General features: G+C 39.5%; 1 protein-coding gene across 1 annotated transcript in view; it reads right to left on the bottom strand.

Moving 5' to 3' along the window:
* Window positions 1–10,132, bottom strand: part of LOC114253075 (C3 and PZP-like alpha-2-macroglobulin domain-containing protein 8) — a 280,824-nt gene extending 270,692 nt beyond the window's left edge. Inside the window, exon 1 of the mRNA XM_089728393.1 lies at window positions 9,909–10,132. The gene's annotated coding sequence lies outside the window, so the exon portion shown is untranslated. The remainder of the gene's footprint in view (window positions 1–9,908) is intronic.
* Window positions 10,133–13,573: the final 3,441 nt, after the last annotated feature.

Below are 13,573 nucleotides of genomic sequence, written 5' to 3'. Positions count from 1 at the left end.
AATTTTTGCCTGTCCAACTGATAGCAATGTTGGCTACAATTTTAAATGCCGCTATGACGCACTGCATCTTTCCCGCGGTGTGGAAAGAAGCGGACGTTATCGGTATACATAAGCCGGGCAAACCGACAAACGAAACTTCTAGTTACCGTCCGATTAGTCTCCTCTCGACGATAGGAAAAATTTACGAACGGCTCCTTAGGAAACGCCTCTGGGATTTTGTTACCGCGAACAAAATTCTCATTGACGAACAGTTCGGATTCCGCTCAAAACACTCGTGCGTACAACAAGTGCACCGCCTCACGGAGCACATTCTGATAGGACTAAATAGGCGTAAACAAATCCCGACCGGCGCCCTCTTCTTCGACATCGCGAAGGCGTTCGACAAAGTCTGGCACAACGGTTTAATTTATAAACTGTACAACATGGGAGTGCCAGACAGACTCGTGCTCATCATACGAGACTTCTTGTCGAACCGTTCGTTTCGATATCGAGTAGAGGGAACTCGTTCTCGTCCCCGTCAACTGACCGCCGGAGTCCCGCAAGGCTCCGCGCTCTCCCCGTTATTATTTAGTTTGTATATCAATGATATACCCCGGTCTCCGGAGACCCATCTAGCGCTCTTCGCCGATGACACGGCTATCTACTACTCGTGTAGGAAGATGTCGCTGCTTCATCGGCGACTCCAGATCGCAGTAGCCACCCTGGGACAGTGGTTCCGGAAGTGGCGAATAGACATCAACCCCACGAAAAGCGCAGCGGTGCTCTTCAAAAGGGGTCGCCCTCCGAACATCACTTCGAGCATCCCACTCCGTAGTAGGCGCGCAAACACCTCCGCCGTTAGTCCCATCACTCTCTTTGGCCAACCCATTCCGTGGGTCTCGAAGGTCAAATATCTAGGCGTCACCCTCGACAGAGGGATGACATTCCGTCCCCATATAAAAACGGTACGCGACCGCGCCGCGTTTATTCTAGGACGACTCTATCCAATGCTTTGTAGTCGAAGCAAACTGTCCCTCCGTAATAAGGTAACTCTCTACAAAACTTGTATACGCCCCGTCATGACGTATGCAAGCGTAGTGTTCGCTCACGCAGCCCGCACCAACTTGAAATCCCTTCAGGTTATTCAATCACGATTCTGCAGGATAGCCGTCGGAGCGCCTTGGTTCCTTAGGAATGTGGATCTCCACGACGACCTGGAGCTCGACTCCCTTAGTAAGTATCTACAGTCGGCATCGCTGCGCCATTTTGAGAAGGCGGCACGACATGAGAACCCTCTCATCGTAGCCGCTGGAAATTACATACCCGACCCAGTAGACCGAATGGTAAACCGTCGACGTCGCCCAAAGCACGTCATTACGGATCCTCCTGATCCATTAACGGTGCTTTTAGGCACCACAAGCACCGGTCACCGTCCTCGTCGAACCCGTCGCTTGCGACGAAGGGCTCGACGAGCGAACTAACCCATAGACACAGCCCACTGAGTTTCTCGCCGGATCTTCTCAGTGGGTCGCGTTTCCGATCCGGTGGTAGATTCTGCGAAGCACTGCTCTTGCTAGGGTCAGTGTTAGCAACTCTCCGGTTGAGCCCCGCGAGCTCACCTACTAACGTTAGGGCGAAGCTGAAATAGCCTCTCAAGGCTATCAGCATAGGTAGGAAAAAAAAAAAAAAAAAAAAAAAAAAAAAATTTATTAAGTAAATACCTTGAGCTTGTTCTACTAGTAAAACTAGTAGCATTGGTAAAATCCTCAGCTATCGCCCGGCCGCCGAGAGATTACGATCGATAAAATACTTAATTCAGCGTAAATTTTAAAGCACAACATATAAACTAAGTAACGCCTTAAACTATTTCTCAATGATAATCATTCGTTAACAAAATCGACATCTGGGTCTGCGGAGGAACTTCGGTTCCCTTTGTATTTTGTACCGTATGTTCCACGAGGAGTCCTCTGAGGTATTGGTTGAGATGATACCATAATCTCGTTTCTACCATCGCACCTCCCGCCACCGGAGTATAGTTAAGCCATACTACTTGGAGCCACTGCGTTCATCCACAGTGCATTTCCAGAGAACTTTTTTGGCACGTACCATCCGGCTTTGGAATGAGCTCCCCTCCACGATGTTTCCCGAGCGCTATGACATATCCTTCTTCAAACGAGGCTTGTGGAGATTACTTAACGGTAGGCAGCGGCTTGGCACTGCCCCTGGCATTGCTGAAGTTCATGGGCGACGGTAACTACTCACTATCAGGTGGGCCGTATGCTTGTCTGCCTACTAGGGCAATAAAAAAAATATATTTATATATTTTTTATTTATCATTTTATAGCAAAATTAATCCCCCTGAATGCTGCATTGTTTGTTCAATCACGACCGGTAAGAACACATATAACACGTGACGTACACTAATGGAGTCGTTTATAGGTAATGAAGTCATTGTGGCCTAAAGGATAAGAAGCCCGGTGTATTCGTATCGAGTAATGCGACTGTGTCGGTGTTCGAATCCCGCGGACCAATTTTTGTAATAAAACCTAACAAATGTCCAGTAATGACTTCCACGGTGAAGGCATAAAATCGTGCAATAAAAATCAAACCTGCTAAAATTATGATTTGCATCCCGCACGGATAGGTACCACCTTCATCCTTATTTCAGTCGTGACAGACGTTGTACCGTAAAACTGAGACTTAGAATTCATGTCTCAAGGTGGTTCACGGCATTAACGTGGTTGATGTCTATGAGCTCTGGTGACCACTGAACATGAGGTAAAAAAAAAAAAGGCCGTGAGCTCATCCATTCATTTTAGCAACAAAAAAATAAAAAAACAGTTTTAAGTAACTAGTAAATACTGTTTAGACAGACATATAGTTAATATGATTTTATAAAATTGCTGCTGTGCAAAGCAATCTTCAACACATTTTAAACACTTATACATTCTTTCAAAGCATTTGAAAACTAAAGGCGATTAGGGGCATGTTCTTTGCGCGCCGTTTGAGAGTAATATCGAACTCCTTTGGATATTTCATTTTTTGCGAATATAAAGAAATCGTCTGATGTATAATGTGGGCGGCTGTGGCTTTCGTCAGACAGGTAACGAACTCGACTTTCTCAGAAGTACAAAATAACTTAGTATCGTTCGAAATATATATTTTTAAAGTTACAAATACTGTGAATTCCGATCAAAAGGTACAGATCTATCCTTTGAACTACTAAGAATTCTCTGTCATTAGCTTTTAATTGTAGTGTCCTATTTTTTCTTTTAACTACCTCCTTATGGTAATTTAGCGAATCCGTACACCCAATAATCTTATTTATTTAGGATTCCATATTGTATGTCAATTTTATGGCAGAGTCGTACGCATAAGCTGTTGAATTTTTTTTCTCTCAGCTCTCAATTTAACGATATGTTTACCGTAAGTAACCTTATGAGTAGGAATACCTACTACATTAAAAAATATGCTGCCTTAACTTTGGTTCCACTCTAAGATTATTACGCATTCACTAGCGCTGTACAGGTTGGACAAACTATGATGAATATAAAATGCCATTTGTGTCGAGTGAATTTGCCCGCTAAGAAATTTAAGGGTACAAGGGACTTAAAAACAAATATGAAAACCATTAAGACTTTCTAAAATTATATACAAAAATGAAATACAATAAAGTGAGTGTTGGTAGGGCGAGTTGTGTGTCTACACGGGTTGGTATCACTGACCAATTTACTTGATGGAACAGGCTGCAAAACAGCGGCAATGCTCGACAATATTTGAAAAAGTAAACTTAAATAGTACCACATTATGAGACCAAAGGACATTATCTCAGTTAATACAATGCTTTAAAGCCAGAAACAACTCTAAATTGACAAGATATTCTCGGCCTTTTGCCCCCTGGCCAGTGCGAGAGGTAAGAGAGCAGAATATGATTGACAAGATAGACCATCTTTAGGCACAAGGAAGCCCGACCCTCAGAACGGAACTTATATTTTTTTTTTGCTTAGATGGGTGGACGAGCTCACAGCCCACCTGGTGTTAAGTGGTTAAGCGCCACCCACCTTGAGATATAAGTTCTAAGGTCAGTACAGTTACAACGGCTGCCCCACCCTTCAAACCGAAACGCATTACTGCTTTACGGCAAAAATAGGCAGGGTGGTGGTACCTACCCGCGCGGACTCACAAGAGGTCCTACCACCAGGAAAAAGCAGTAAATAGCACAGAAAGAAGACGAAAAAGTTGAATCGACTTAAGATATAATATAATTTTGAAAATAAAACGCAACACACACCGATCCTAGATAAATACCGTTCGAATACCATGAATACGTTCGCTTCTAAGAAACGATAATCATGAAACGACATCGGGCGTAAAGATAACCCCACAACGCCGGAGGTGATTGCTGAAATCTTACTGACACGTGGTCCTTTTAACCCTCGGGTCGCGGTCGTTGAGATTTCAAGTTAGAAACTGAACGCGATTTGAAGAAAATAAATAGAAAATCGTATAAGTCGTCGTGGCCTAAAAGATAAGACGCTCGGTATAATCATATCAAGTGAGGCCCGTATCTCGGTGTAATTACTATAAAATTGTAACATGGCATTCACTCTGTTATATCTATGAGCTCCGGTGACCATTTAAAACTAGGTAGGCCGCCATTGCAAAAAAAAACTCGTAAATTGGGACATAAAATGATGCCTTAAGCCCTTACACCTTTTAAATTGTTATAATACTAATTTATTAATGTACTAGCTGACCCGGCAGACTTCGTAGTGCCTCAATCGATAAATAAAAGACCGGCGGGGGACACATCAAAAGAAAAACAAAATTGTTATTTTTATTTAATTCCGAGCATTTTCATATTTATCTACCTTTTAAACCTTCTCTGGACTTCCACAAATAATTCAAGACCAAAATTAGCCAAATCGGTTCAGCCGTTCTCGAGTTTTAGCGAGACTAACGAACAGCAATTCATTTTTATATACCTAAGTATACAGATTCCTAATGCGGTTTGCATGATCGACTTGCGCTTCTCATAACACAGTTTATCTGATCTGAAACAAATTTCCGTTTAAATACGAAAACAAAACGCTACGATCGCGTTACTTAAGACTCAGTTTTAATAAAAGCCCTTCGACCCAAACACTACCACTTTTATAGTTTGACCAGCAAGTTTATATTCATAGTGGGCTTTGAATTTTTTACGTGCTGAACTCCAAATACCGTTACACGTTAAGTGAACTTTGAATAAATGTGATTTGCTTCGATGAACCAATGTTTTTGGTCATTGTTGAACTTATTTGGAGATTGAAGAGAAATTGTTGAAGACGAAATATTTTGGTTTTTTTTTTATTCTTCAGCGGGGATCAGTTCTTTTTTCAAGCATTATTAGTTTAAAATATTTTTTGACTCCGTAGTTGAAAGATTTTGAATTTTTAGCTGAATTCTTTATTAGCTCCCGGCCCACCTGACATTAAGTTAATTACCGGACAAGTTGTCTAATCTTAGAACCCGAAACGCCACTAGTCAATTACGAAAAGGATTAAAATATGCGAGTTTGATTTTATACACTTCTTTACGAGTGAAGATATTTATGAGCAACATGAACAAGTACATAACATGTTCAATATAAATACAACTACAAAACCTGATCAGAAAAGACTAACTAGGATCAATAATTTAAAAAGAAAAGACCCGTGAAAAACAGAATACTGATTTAATTTACAAAATATTTCAAACAATCGTTTTTATTTGCCAAAATATTTGATGCAGTATTTTTTTTCCCACTTAGTCCGTGGAAAACTGAATTGAGTTTTTAATACTTTCACTTTATCTGCATAAACTTATTATATACCTATCTCATATAAATGTATTCTACTATAAACCCATCCCCTAATTTTGGTTTCAAAGGGTGTTTGTGTTTAAGAAAGAAAAATTTTAATTTATCTCTCTAAACGAATGTATGTTCAGGCAAAATTCGTTCCACTTTACCTTTATTTAATGTTTAAAGTCGCATGACAATTGAAGCTTTCGGGCTCAGAGCCACTCGCAACATAAACAAGGGAAAAACGCTTCCAGCTTCTTTGGATATTTTTTTAATTAGCCCCTGTTTATAAACACAACAAATGTTTTAGTTTGGGCTCTGGCCACACCGAGATTATATTATACGATTTTTGTAACATGTAATTATTAAAATTAATGTTTATAGGATTGAATTAACATGTCCTTACGGATATAACCTGTCCTTACGGATCCATCAGATCCAATAACCATTGCATTAGACGCCTTCAGCTCTAACACTAGGAGCCGGCTTAGGGACTCCGGTAACCGTACTCGTCGAACTCGACAAAGAGTTAGACGTGCTACCTAACCCATGCCGCATCAGCCCATGCGCATCAGCCCGCTGAGTTTCTCTCCGGATCTTCTCAGCAGGTCGTGATTGCAATCCGGTAGTAGATCCATGCACGAAGCAGCTGCTCTCGAGTTGTTAGGTCTCCTTCGGAGGCGCTCGGGTAGCTGTTAGCTAATTCCACCCCTCCTGGCTGAGCCTTTGCTCGTCCACCTGACCTGGTGAAACTGGAAAGGCCTCCAGGCCCCAAGTAAACATTAATCATAAAAATAATAAAAAATAATAATAATAATCTGCGAAAGCTTCTACCGTCAATAATCACCAATTAGTGATTGCAGTATTTTGGATTATTATTCAGAGGACGTTGCATTCGATGCTCTGGTGAACCGCTTAATCACTTTTTCGATCTATTGGCTCTTCTGTCGAAATTTGATTAGACAGACCGTGACTTCGTCTTCTTATCTAATCAATCTATAAAAATAAATAAAATAGAAGTGTCTGTTTGTAATATTAAAATAACCACTTTTTACTATATGAATGTACCTATATATACCAAGATAACAATGTTAACAATTTTTATTTGTTCCGGCTAATTTCTGGAACGGCTGAGCCGATGTTGAGGGAACTTTTACTGGCAGATAGCTGATGTAATAAGATTTAACTTAAACTACAATATTTAAGAAAAAAATTAAAATTATTTTAAAATTAATTCCATACGCGCGGGCCATAAATATATAAATGTTCTCTATCGATGTCGTAGTGATGTAGATTGCTCTTGGTCCGTCTGATGTAAGGTTAGTACGCGAGCCTTGAAATCCCTAACCAGTCGGTCGGACTTTTAGCTTGGACTAGCTGACCCGGCAGACTTCGTAGTGCCTCAACCGATAAATAAAAGACCTTAATTTAAAACAAACAAAAGGAATCCGTCCGACGGGGGACACATCAAAGGAAAAACATAATTATTATTTTTATTTAATTCCAATCATTTTTATATTTATCTAACCTTTTAAACCTTCTCTGGCCCTCAACAAATAATTCAAGACCAAAATTAGCCAAATCGGTCCAGCCGTTCTCGAGTTTTAGCGAGAGTAACGAACAGCAATTCATATTTATATGTATAGATATAAGATAGATTATTTAGTTAACTCGCCATTTATTTCTTTACATTCTCTATAACTGCCAAAAACCGTCAGTAAGATTTAGAGTTCTCAATCGACAGCAAAATCGACGCAAATTTATGATAGTTTTTTTTTGTCATTTCAGTTTTCTTAGTGTAACGACTAACAAGATTTTCATTACGTAGATTTGGCGATGTCTAAAAAAATACTTTAAACATGTAAACAAAAGCACTCGAGAGCTACTCGGATTTCCTTTGAATTTTTAACACCCTCGCCTTCTCTAAAACACACTGTTTGATTACAATTTGAATGCATTTTTAGGGTCCGTAGTTTCGGGCAAAGTCAACTGTGGCTATTTCGTTGAAGCAAAAAAACAAAAAGGGTCGTTGTGTTTGTGGAATAATGAATTTTTATCTATATATTAATACTTGAAGCAAAAACTGTGTACCACTTTTTACGGAAATTTCGCGCACGGAGGATTATGAAATTTTCCACATTTATAGAGAATATAGAGAAGGAGTGCAGATTTTTTTTTTTAATTATACTAAAAAAATACAATAAAGCAATAAATAAAAACATTACACGCACTACCATGTATTTGTCACACACACGCATGCATCATACTATTTGTTTATTGTCAAACTTATTGCTTATAGTCTGTCGTCAAATTGAGAATAGATTAAATATTGTTTGTCTTTATTAATATTTTTCAATTTTTTATTTTTTTTTATTAATTTTTTTTTTGTAAAGTGTAGTCTTGGCGAAATCTGTGATTGTATAATAAACAGTCTTTGACAATAGAATCATATTAGTACACAAACTTATAATTTCAGTTATAGTCGAATTTTGACTACTGCGGGACCACTGGTTTATTTAATTAGATAAATTAAGCAGTTGATGACCCTGCTGATGGTATGGGGCTACTACAAAGGCTACTACTTTTTATTACTGGTGGTAGGACCTCTTGTGAGTCCACGCGGGTGGGTACCACCAACCTGCCTATTTCTGCCGTGAAGCAGTAATGCGTTTCGGTTTGAAGGGTGGGGCAGTCGTTGTAACTATACTTGAGACCTTAGAACTTGTATCTCAAGGTAGGCGGCGCATTTACCCTGTGGATGTCTATGGGCTCCAGTAACCACTTAACACCAGGTGGGCTGTGAGCTCATCCACCCATCTAAGCAATAAAAAAAATAAAAAAACCCGCACACGTGATAGGGTGAACGCGTACAGACAGTTCATAATTTTTTATTGTCTAGATCGGCGGACGAGCTTACGGTCCACCTAACTTTATGTGTTTATAGTACAATGGCTGTTCTACCGCTCAAACTGGGACACATTACTGCTCCACGGTGCTTCCCGAGGGCTATAACATCCTTCTTCAAACGAGGCTTGTGAAGAGTACTAAACGGTAGACAGCGGCTTGGCCCCTGGCATTGCTGACGTCCATGGGCGACGGTATCCATTCACTATCATGTGGGCCGTATGCTCGTCTGTCTACTAGGGCAATAAAAATAATAATAAATAAAACCAACATTTGCGGGCTGACAAAACGCCTTACCACAATCCAGTCCATTTTATGTAAAAGCTTCGATGTTAATAAAACTAACTGTTCTAACATTGAATTACCATTATTAGGCTTTGTCAAAAACCTTTGACAGCTGATTCCCTTTTTACATTTTTTATCGACTGATTTAACACATTTTTAAGCCTAAATGCGAAGTGATAACTTATCCATAGGCATGACAACGGGAATGCCGCCACCATCCTCAAGGCATAAGATCTCAGACCCTCTTTCACTCTCCAAACCAGAAGATCGATTACCAGGTAGGTAGGTAGGTAGGTAACCAGAAGAAGCTAGTTCGCGGTATAAGCAGTAGATCTTACCTGTTCGGTCTTACAAGACACTCTAAAACCAATCGGAATTATTCCATTAATATCTGACGAGGTTGAATCAGTGCAGTCCACTTTAACGAACTCTGCATTGAAGTCGCTGCTGATTGCGAAGTAATCTATCAAACGCATTTTAAGAGGTAGGTTGGTAGGCAGCGGCTTCACTCTGCCCCAGACATTGCTGAAGTCCATGGGCGACGGTAACCACTCACCATCACGTGGGCCGTATGCTCGTTTGCCTACAAAGAGAATAAAAAAAAACGAACGACAAAAAATTGTTAAATAATAATAATAAAAAGTGTTATGAAATGTCCTTGCCGTAGCAGAGGAGTATTAATAGCAAGGAGGCCTTAATAGAAAGTCCATGGAGATAAAAACGCGAAAAACAGATATGCATTACTGTAGTATACTGTAAAATGGTCCATTAAAACTGCAGAAATAGAAAAAAACCTACTAAATTTAAGTAAAGTAACAAATACGAAGTAAAACTTATTTCATTAAAAAAAAAGCTGTAATCGCAATGAATAGTACAAAAAAAGCTTTAGGAAAATTGCATAAAGTGTCAAACTCACCTGTGACGCGCCACGTGCACAGCAAATAGACACTAACACTGAACAAACACAGCGCGTCTTAATCAGTTTTTTATTCCCCGCTGTCTACGTTCAGCGGAATTGAATACACGCGGGAATGCGTACGTAATGTATACGTTTCGAAATTTCGTAGATCAAGGGTGTGACAATCGTGTCAAGGTCTCGTAGAGAAGACTACGGCGTAGACGTCCGCTCCGTAGCGGGACTCCCGTACGACAGCCTCACGCTGCTACGAGCTATGAGGGGAGATCCGTGGCCAATCGAAGAGAGGCTGCGAGAGACGAACGTATGCTCTACTTTAATTTATCAACACTTTTATTCAACAAGAAATTAATTCCCATTAGATTATTTATGTCAAATGCTTAGTGATACTTAAAGAAAAGCGTCGGTTTCACTATTAAATCATAGCAGACCTCATATTATCTTTGAAGTCCATGAGTGATCGTAACCACTAAGCAGAGATACGCTCATTTACGTACAATGGCAATAAAACAAGCGATTAAGGTCTTCAGCAAAATATAAACTAACTCGATCTCAGTGCTTAGCTTACTAAGTTAAAATTTACATCTACAAAAAAATTATTTTCATAAAACAAGCATCCAGTCGAAAACAGAGTAGCTTTCGTTCCGTTCGCATTGCAGAAGAAAGGAAAGGAGATAATATTAAAGTTCGGCAGTTCTGGGCGTGTATTAAAGCGAGACAGCGCTACTATGTTATTTAATGCTCGCGAGCGAGAGGCATTCCCTCGATAAGGACAGCAGATAAAGGGCAAAGTTTCTTGTGTGAATTATTGAAATGAATTATGCTTTATGTTGCTAATTGACTCCAGCGACGGGTTCACTTGATATACCACCACCCCGCCTATTTCTGCCGTGAAGCAGTAATGTGTTTCGGTTTGAAGGGTGGGGCAGCCGTTGTAACTATACTGAGACCTTAGAACTTATATCTCAAGGTGGGTGGCGCATTTACGTTGTAGATGTCTATGGGCTCCAGTAACCACTTAATATCAGGTGGGCTGTGAGCTCGTCCAACCATCTAAGCAATAAAAAAAAAATAAAAAAACTCATTTTCTTAAACAAAAAAAAAACTTTAATTTTTACAGAAATTCACGAAGGGCGTATTATGATGGACAATTTATTTGATTAATAATTTTACTGGTTGTAAGACCTCTTGTGAGTCCGCGCGGGTAGGTACCACCGGCCTGCCTATTTCTGCCGTGAAGCAGTAATGCGTTTCGGTTTGAAGGGGGGCAGAAGCCGTTGTAACTATACTGAGATCTTAGAACTTATATCTTAAGGTGGGTGGCGCATTTACGTTGTAGATGTCCATGGGCTCCAGTAACCACTTAACACCAGGTGGGCTGTGAGCTCGTCCACACACCTAAGCAATAATTTTTTTTTTTAAATAAAACTTACTCTTTCACGATTTTGTGTTAAGAATTTAAAATAAAGTTACGATTTGGTTATTTTCATCAATTATTTTATGATAGTATTCTGTTACATGTATGAAGTCCGACATCTTAAAATAATGTAAGCCAATCAGACAAATAGAGTTATGGATCGTCTTACGTTCTTATCTCTTATTAATCTCTATCTTTATTTTTATTGCCCTTGTAGGCAGACGAGCATAGGGCTCACCTGATGGTGAGTGATTACCGTCGCCCATGGACCTCAGCAATGCCAGGGGCCGAGCCATCTCTATCCACACTTCTCTTAGTACTAGATGAAGCCAGCTTCCGCCTATATAAGTTAGACATGTATATTTCTGTCATTAAACAAGCATACATTTAAACTTGCTGTACGAAAAAAATGAAACTTAAATCTTATTCTGTAGGTATGTGGGCTCTAAGCTGCTTGGCACTAATTTACGTTGATAAACATATAAATAAATATCTTATTACGCGCTGAGGTTCAGGATAAATAAAAGTTCCACCGAAGTACAAATTAAAACTATATTAAACACTTAGAACACTTTCAGAACGCAGTTTACAGTTCGTAATTCACTTCTTCCGCTTCGCTTCAGGTGATCCGTTCGCTGTTTCGCTTCGAGTAGATCCAATTACTAACTGCCTCCATGTCATCTCTGCAACGCTTTTATAGTCAATACGACATCCCTAAAATTATCGAGAACATTCTCGGGAAGGCCAGTCATTTCGATATGTGCTTTCGCTATTTGATAATAGATGGCGTTGCACTTCTAGAGTGTTCTCGATTGTACTAGTTCTTTTGATATTCGTTTCTGTTATTCGATGACAGATGGCGTTACTCTTACCGACGTAAAAATATTAGAAATAAATAAATAAACATCTACCTATATTTAATCTGCCACTCGAGTGGTAGATACAGTCGCAAAGTTTTTATATTTTATTTATTTAAGCAAACGCCATCACTTAATATTATGTTAGCTTCATCCTTTTCTGTAGCTTCATAAAAAAATACATTATTAACGTACGATGTTTTTCAAACTAAACATCCCTTAAAGATTACTAGTGCTGGCACGTTCCACCCCCAACTGAGTTAAAAGGGGCACACCACTAACTTATCAGAGGCTAAGTTCAGCATTTTGTAAAAGTCAATTTATTTACGACATCGTGCCGATGTGGTTTTCTTACCACTAATATGTTAATGTATAGAGAAATACACAATGAACTATATGATCATAAATAGTAAGACGAACTTAACTAGTTTATCTATTTCCAGCAAACCATGAATAGAGCGAAATAAGATACGATAGTAGAACTACTTATAATAATACTCACATGAGGCATTAGGGTTAATGTTTATATTTAAGAAGTGTATTTGTTTAAATCAATATAATCGAATGAAATATAATAATGAATGCATATATTTTATATATATTTTTGTTGCCTTTGTAGGCAGACGAGCACACGGCCCACCTGATGGTGAGTGGTTACCGTCGCTCATGGACGGTAGCAATGCCAGGAGCAGAGACAATTTTTTTATTACTTAGATGGGTCGACGAGCTCACAGCCCACCTGGTGTTAAGTGGTTACTGGAGGCGATAGACATCTACGACGTAAATGCGCCACCCACCTTGAGATATAAGTTTTAAGGTCTCAAGTATAGTTACAACGGCTGTCTTGCCCTTCAAACCGAAACGCATTACTGCTTAACGGCAGAAATAGGCGGGACGGTGGTACCTACACGCGCGGACTCACAAGAGGTCTTACCACCAGTAAAAAGTCACTGCTTACCGTTTAATAATCTCTATAAGTCTCGTTTGAAGAAGGACATGTTACAGCGCTCGGGAAATACCGTAGAGGGGAGCTCATTTCTAAGCCGAATAGTCGCAATTAAGATTTCTGGAAACGCCATGTTAATGAACGCAGTGGTTCTGAGTAGTGTGGATGAACGCTGTGTATAATATTAATACCTTCGACGAGTAAATTATATCAGTACTTGCATTGAATGTATCCATCAGAGACAATAGGTTTCATAATGTACACCTAATAACCTCTTCACCCATATCTGCATCATTGCCTTGTGAAAAAAACAGCCAGGTAATTAGTAGAACGATTCTTTAATCTATTCTTATATCCACGGAAGGGAAGCCTTTCTGTGTGTGATCAAATTTAAACTTAAAATATTAACTCTTTAAAGCTTGTTTTTGCGTCATGTTACTATTCT

The sequence above is a fragment of the Bombyx mandarina genome, chromosome 06 (genome assembly GCF_030267445.1).
Source record: "Bombyx mandarina strain Sakado chromosome 06, ASM3026744v2".
NCBI classification, from domain to species: Eukaryota; Metazoa; Arthropoda; class Insecta; order Lepidoptera; family Bombycidae; genus Bombyx; species Bombyx mandarina.
The sequence above is the reverse complement of the archived record's forward strand: the minus strand, read 5'-3'. Positions and strand labels throughout refer to the sequence as shown.